Source organism: Xenopus laevis, chromosome 9_10L (assembly GCF_017654675.1).
Source record: "Xenopus laevis strain J_2021 chromosome 9_10L, Xenopus_laevis_v10.1, whole genome shotgun sequence".
Lineage (NCBI taxonomy): Eukaryota > Metazoa > Chordata > Amphibia > Anura > Pipidae > Xenopus > Xenopus laevis.
Window position 1 is genome coordinate 94,829,903 of NC_054387.1, and position 8,390 is coordinate 94,838,292.

An 8,390-nucleotide genomic window follows, 5' to 3' on the forward strand; every position below is an offset into this window, starting at 1 on the left:
ACGATTCGAGAGGTTATCTCCTTCCATACTGCTTAATATCAAAAAAACTTTTATTTAATAAAGTGCCAGTGCATTCAGTTAATTCACTTGAGGCTTAAAATGGCTAAGGGGCTGATTCACTAAGCTCGAGTGAAGGATTCGAAATGAAAAATACTTCGAATTTCGAAGTATTTTTTGGGTACTTCGACCATCGAATTGGTTAAATTCGTTCGAATTCGAACGAAATCGAACGAATCGAACGAAAAATCGTTCGACTATTCGACCATTCGATAGTCGAAGTACTTCCCCTTTAAAAAAAACTTCGACCCCCTACTTCGGCAGCTAAAAGCTACCGAAGTCAATGTTAGCCTATGGGGAAGGTCCCCATAGGCTTGCCTGTGATTTTTTGATCGAAGGATTTTCCTTCGATCGTTGGATTAAAATCCTTCGAATCGTTCGATTCGAAGGATTTAATCGTTCGATCGAACGGAAAATCCTTCGATCGATCGATCGCAGGATTAGCGCTAAATCCTTCGACTTCGATATTCGAAGTCGAAGGATTTCAATCCGAGGGTCGAATTTCGAAGTATTTTTAACTTCGAAATTCGACCCTTAGTGAATCGGCCCCCCAGGTGTACAGATAATGGTTAAAATGGCTTAGTGCTGAATTGATAACCAACTAAAATAAATGAATTATAAGTTTTTAACGAATTAAACCTTAACAAAAAATCCCCCCCCCCACTGGGTGCAGCTTGAAATATGCAGTTAATAAATATCAATGAATACATTTTAAAGTGATTATGTGCCAGATAATTTAAATTTCCCAATTCATCCAATGAAATTAATGTAAATGCTCAGATTTCATCAGTATGTAGGAAAAATTAGAACGTGGAGAAGTCTTTTGCTACCTTCGGAACTCTACAAAGATGGAGAAGTCAGGGCTTCTGGGACTGTGGTCTTAAAATTACCTTGTCTAACTAGTGGGAAGAGCTAACTTTCCTGTAAAACCACAAATCCCAGAGCACTTAATAGGGAAAAGAGATTGGTAGAATAAGATTTAGATTTCTGAGCAGAAACAACAGAGAGCAAAAAAATCGCTTCCAGAAAAAAATGTTAAAAAGACCCCCCTAAGGTTTCTAGTAAAATGGTATGAACCATCAGTATAAAAAATCAGAGGCCTCTGATTTTTATACTGGCGGTTCATACCATTTTATTAGAAACCTGTTATTAAGTAGTATCGAAGGAGACAACCTCTCCAATTGTTGAACATAGAAGTTGCTTTACATACGTTTTTAAGGAAGTATAATATGTCTTATTGAATAAAGAAGGGATACTGTTCTCTCCAATCAATAAATTTGAACACACTCACGTAAGTCAGATCCCTTCTTTAATCAATCTAATAAATATATCAGTGGATAGATCTTTCTCTCAACCAAATAAGATATACATGGCTGTCAACTCCCCTGGGTTTCCCCGGGGTTTTAGTCCGCCTGCCTCCTGTCACTGTATGCCAGTCCCCCAAGTTTTTACGTTTCCCTGGATGTGTGCATGCACAGTAATTGTGCACCATGGATGGGCTTATGCAGGGCCAGATCTCAAGGTGCTGTGCCCCACCACCACTTGCACCCAACCCCACTCACATCCCCCCAACCTCCCTCCCATGGCTCACAATCCATGCACCAACCTGGTTCCCCCACCAGCTCTGCTTCTTAGGGTCCACTGCAATCTCCACTGAGCGTGGGTGGGAGATCAAAACTACTGTCAAAATCTTCCGTCCAGACCCCAGTGGTGATGTGGTCAGCGGGCAGCATGCCCTCTCCAATTTCTAGGTCCGGGTTTTGTGGCCTGCCCACATATCTGGGCCTATGCAGTACCTCCGAATTGTCCCATTTTTTGCAGGACAGTTCTGATTTTGAGAGCTCAGCCCGCAGGCCTGGTTTCTTAGTGAAATGTCACAAGTTTCCACTGACTCCAGAAAAAGATAGAATGTTTCTACTTAATTAAATAAGAGACTTTTTGGCAGAGCGTAGAACATGCAGCATCTACACTTAGATACATTTGTAACTATTAACAATGAGCAAAGATACAATTGTAACTATTTAAGATAAGCAAGTCTCTTGGTAGAACTGAACCTTTCAGTTTAAAGTGCAATTCACCTTCATTAGCAAAACTGTAATAACACATAAAACATTAACCTGCCAAATTTTTTAAACTGAACATGGTATTTAGGCGGTGTGCCCACAAAATGGGCGTGGACAAAAAAAATTGCTTTTTAAATGTTGGGAGGTATGGCCCATGTGCATGTACATACATTAATCATTCTAGGATACTAGAAGGGTCCTGTGTGCACATGCAGTGATGTCACATTAACTGATTTTGCTAAACCACTCCCATAGTCTTTCATTTTTCTGTTAATCACTCACTGCCAGTTGAAGTCTCTGTCTATATAATATATTTATATAATATAGTAAATAATGTACCCCCAATTGTAAATTATAATGACATTATAACTCACCGAAGCGTTCCATGTGTTTTTATACACAAGTTCCAGTGAGTCATGTGACAGAAATGACATCACTAACCACAATCTATAAGTATAATTGACATGATATGGCTCTTGTGTATTATATAGGGTTACCAGATCTCTTGAAAATTCAGGGACCTTTCCAGAATCCAAATGGGCTGCAATTATATTTAAGGCTAAGGCCACACTAGGCGATAGCGCCGCGATTTGACTCACGGCGACTTTTCGCCGCGACTTTTAAGCCGCAATCGCTGGGGAAACTTTTGCGCTGGCGTCTATGGGGAATCCAGCGTAAAAACACACGCGGCGATCTTTTTTCTATTGTCGCTCGAAATCGCCTAGCGAGGCAATTTCGAGCGACAGTAGAGAAAAGATCGCCGCGTGTGTTTTTACGCTGGCGATTTTTTGCGATTCCCCATAGACGCCAGCGCAAAAGTTTCCCCAGCGATTGCGGCTTAAAAGTCGCGGCGAAAAGTCGCCGCGAGTCAAATCGCGGCGCTATCGCCTAGTGTGGCCTTAGCCTAAATGCAATCAGTGCAGCCTTGCAAAATGCATTTGTTAGATGTGTCCCTAAATTTACTAAAGGTGATTTTGTAACCCTATTTGTATAGATAAATACAGATAAATTATTTAAATTTTTATACCAAAAAATATTGGCACCTTTGCAATTTTTTTTCAGTCAAAGTAAGTTAAGTTAAATGTAAGTTAAAGTAAGTTAAAATAACAATGCAGTGGTATTATACAGTAATTTAAATACTACGCTGTCCATTAAGTTCACTATTTTTGTCTATATGAAACCTGCCTAACTGCTAGTTGATACCAAAAAAAAGACATCTAAAGCCTCTACAAAACAAGATGGTAAAAAAACAAACTTAAGTCAATACAGCACATCCACAAAAGGTTGTATATGCTTTTTTTGGGGGCAAAGAAAAGTATTCACAGAGCTCTAAAGACAGCGGAATACAGAAAAAAAATAGGAAAATTACCAGCTGTGAAATTCTTATGAGCATAGCGGGAATTCAAGGCCACATATTTGCTTCACATGCATAGATCAAAATAAAATAAGAGAAAAAAACACTTCATCCATTGCTACTTTAACCCCTTCTAGGGTTGTTTAACTGTAAGCATATGATATAATCTAACTTTTCATTAGCCATTTTGTTCGGTGTACTGCACATGCCAGTATAATCACTATAGAAAATGAACAATTAGCATATTAACTCCAGACATCCCAATATAACAATAATTGGCGGGTTAAGAACAGGGGCGTGCGCCAATGAGGCGAGCTGAGCCGCTCGCCTCAGGCGGCAGCACCTGAAAGGATTCCAGGGGCGGCAAAAAGCCGCTCCTGCACCTTTAAGAGCCGAATTTCCGGTTTTTGAACTGGAAATTCGGCTGTACTATTGCGAGAGAGAGCAATTGCGCTCTCTGCAATAGTGTTTCTACCTCCCCTCCCGAATCGTAAATTGGTGAGGGGGGGCGGCATTGCAGGAGCCGCCTCAGGCGGCTCCTTAGTCAGAATCGGCGCTGGTTAAGAACACAATCCCTTTTTAAATATTGAAATTACATCAGCTTTCCTCCAGTCCACCAGATGCCAGGAAGTCTAAGAAAATCAGATAAAGTGGCCTGGCTAAAGTTAAACTAAATTCTCTAAATACTTGAGGATGTTTATACCATCAAATCTTGACCCTTTGTTCGTATTTATTTTGCTTAAATATTTAAACACTGGCAGGACCAGAACAGCTTGACTTGGGCATAATCACTGTAGGAAAATGACAGTCCACTGCTGCTTTTGTTTACAAAGAGAATTTCAGTAAAGTGTGCCATTCTCCTGGTCTTGTGGCAGCAACTTGCATTATACAAATGATTATCCTGCTAAAGACAGTTTTTTCAGTGTTCCCTGCAAATATGAACAGAAAACTAACATTTCCATTATGCCATACATGTACCAATACATGTCAGGGTATACCATGCTTACACACTGATGATTATACATTGTCGGGCACGTGGAGCACAATTAAATGTCTAAAGTCATTGGCTGTGGGCTGCAGATTGAGGAAAATTATTAAAATTAGGCACTTGTACTACTGTTATGCTTTTTGAAAAACTTGACTTAGAAATCAGTTTTTCTTGGTATTGAAAACCGGTAGCTATGGCACAACCAAAATTATAGGTAAGAAGGCTTGCAAATGATCATGAAAGAGAATTTTTCATTCTGTTCACCAATGAACTTTACTTAGGTCGGGGGCCCTGACCACCAATTTTTTTTAACTTGTAAGGGAACATGCAATGTTTACTTCCATTTCTAATGCACATGTGGTCTTGCCCCTTGGTCTTTTGCATAGTCTGACTCTTCCTCCTCCTAAAAGACCTTGCAGCTCCTTCTCCATGCATTTTATTATTGAGCTCTCACCTTCCAATTGCTTTAATACTTTATTCATGGTGGCTCATCTCACTTTATTCAGTATTCACAGCTGCCCTCTGTTGTAGTTACAGCAGACATGTATCATGGACCCTCCACGTGGTGGTGACATAGACCCGATGCTGCTCCAAAGGGAGGCATTTTGGACTTATGAACTTAATTGCGTTGCCCCAAAGGGCTTGAATAGTTCTCTAGCTTTGAATTGTTTTCTGTATGCATATCTGTCCTATATGAGTTGCATAAGATTTAAAAGGATTACGAACAGAAAATGGTATCCATATAGTAACTCTTTCTTCGTTTTGTATTAATCTGTAGTATATGGTATGTGGCCTAACGTATTGATGCCTAGCTGTGGTTTAGGTGTTCTTATCAGTATATCCTGAAGGGCTGATCAGTATTTGTTTCTTGTCTTTCTTGCATATGGTGCATTAGATGTACTTTAGTTATTGATATGATTTTACTCTACAGCCTGAGGATTACAGTTTGTTTGCTGTATTATTTATACCTCTAATGGCAATTTGCCTGGTTTTAAGATTTTTAGTATATGCCACACATTGCACAGTATATGAAAGTCTGAGACATAATAGCACTACTCTTTTGCAATATATATGTTACATATTGCACAGTAGATAAGATTTGAGACAGAGTAGCACTTTTTTGCAACAAATAAAATACACACATAAATTGTTTTTAACATTTTTTATTACAAATGTTTATCACGTGACTTATACTGTGGGACTTTGGGCACTTTTACAGAGATTTTGACACTTTATACACAACTCCTATGAGGCTTTTAACGATGCTGATGTCACTTCCTGTTCTTGGACCTTTGGGTTCATGGGTATTTAAATGCATTTGGGGTTAAACATGGTTGCCTTGAGAAAGGTCCCTGTGTGGACCGAAACGTCATGTCGGCTTGCATGTGATTTCACAATACAGATTTGAGTATATCACAAGAGATCACGGTGTTGCTGGTCTTCTTTTTGCTTATATATATACTGTATATATATATAGTTGGTATTGGCACATGTGAAAAACATGGGACTTTCCGAATAAGTTGTATTTTTGACACATTAAATGATACATGTTTATAATATGTGTCTGTATTATGAAAAAATATAACTTTTTAGGTATTTAGCCTATACGTTGTTATAGAAGCAGAAAAAAATGCTTAACAAATGCATAAATCACATTTAAATACACTTTCTGCCAGCAGTTAACTGGCTAATTAGCATTCAAATTGACTTTTCCTTTCAGTACACAAAGGGGCACATTTATTAATGGTCAAATATCGAGGGTTAATTAACCCTCGATATTCGACCCTCGAAGTTAAATCCTTCGACTTCGAATATCGAAGTCGACGGATTTAGCGCTATTCGTTTGATCGAACAATCGAAGGAATAATCGTTCGATCGAACGATTAAGTCCTTCTAATCGAACGGTTCGAAGGATTTTAATCCATAGATCGAATGAAATTCCTTCGATCAGAAATTGGCTAGAAAACCTATGGGGACCTCCTTATAGGCTAACATTGATGCTCGGTAGGTTTTAGGTGGCGAAATAGGGGGTCAAAGTTTTTTTTAAAGAGACAGTACTTCGACTTTCGAATGGTCGAATAGTCGAATGATTTTTAGTTTGAATCGTTCGATTCAAAGTCGTAGGCGAAGGTCGAAGTAGCCAATTCGATGGTCGAAGTAGCCAAAAAAAACGAAATTTGAAGTATTTTTTATTCTATTTCTTCACTCAAGCTAAGTAAATGTGCCCCAAAGAGTTGACACACACTTTCTTCTAGGCAGGGATCCCAAAAGGTAGATCGGGACCTACCAGTAGACTTTTAGCTGGTGATTAGTAGATCTGAAGCCACTGCCAACAAACAGTTGTCTAAATCACCCTCCTGTTTCATGCTTTTCATTCAGATATTTATTTACATTAAAGGGGTTGTTCACCTTTAAGATAACTTTTAGTATAGTGTAGAGCAGTGATCCCCAACCAGTAGCTCACGAGCAACATGTTGCTCCCCAACGCCTTGGATGTTGCTCCCAGTAGCCTTGAAGCAGGTGCCTAGTTTGGGATTCCAGGCTTGGAGACAAGTTTTGGTTGTATAAAAAACGTGTGTACTGCCATACAGAGTCTCCTGTAGTCTGCCTGTCCACATAGGGGCCATAAAATAGCCAATCACAGCCCTTATTTGGCACCCCAGAAACGTTTTGCATGCCTGTGTTGCTCCCCAACTATTTTTATTTTTGAATGTGGCTCATGGGTAAAAAAGGTTGGGGACCCCTGGTGTAGAGGGTGATATTCTGAGACAATTTGTTTTCATTTTTTAGTCAGCAGCTCTTCAACTTGCATCTTAAGCAATCTGATAACTAGGGTCCAAATTTACCTAGCAACTAGGCATTGATTTGAATAAGAGACTGGAATATGAATAGGAGAGGGCCTGAATAGAAGGATCAGTAATAAAAAGTAACAATAACAATACAGAGCATTTGTTTTTTTTAGAAGGGAGTCAGCGACATCCATTTGAAAGCTGCAAAGAGTCAGAAGAAAAAGGCAAATAACTATAAAAAAATAATAAAAACCAATTGAAAAGTTGCTTAGAATTGGCCATTCTATAATATAATAAAAGTTACCTTAAAGGTGAACCACCCCATTAAGGTTACATAACAAATAGTTATTTGTTAAATATAGCAATTCACATTTCTCATAAATCAATATTTAAGTACTATTCTCCATGGAACATAATGCTAACTATGCTTTTATGGATGTAGAACATATTGTCACAACATCACTAAAAGTAGACTTTACAATAGTAAATATGGGCAACTCCTGCATTAGAGCATATTGTTTAGTATTATTAGGAAGCATGTGATCTAAACCAATACATGAGGGCCCTGTGTATAACATGTGCTCTATCAGGAGTTGCAGGGAGTTGTGACTGGGCAAGTCTGAGGTAACCCATCTAACCCCATCTTTCTAAATAACATTAAAGGAGACATATAAGATAAATGAAAAAACCCTAATTTTGTAGGCAATTATAAGTAATATATGGTGTTGCCCCTTTATCCCTATAGATGTTCTCTGGTCCCTGTCTGTGTTTCAAATGAGGGTGCGTGTGCCTTAACGGTCCCTGCCAGAAGCACAGTAGGAGGGGGACAGCCAATCACAGCCCTGCAGTCACACAAGCACAGACAGGCTTCAGTTCCCTATCAGGTCCTGCCAGCTGCTGATTGGTTCCTGTCCTACAGTGCAGTGAGCTGAGAGCAGTTGGCTCCCCTGCACAGCCTGGGAATTCAGGGAGCAGGAAGTGGCACAGCCTGGGAATTCAGGGAGCAGGAAGTGGAAGAGAAGGGAGGAATTATTAGGGTTTTTGCAGAAATATTCAATAAATCAGCCTGAAACACTACTTTTTTAAGCACAATTCTTCTATATATAAATGAGTATAATGTACTGGTACATTCTTATTTT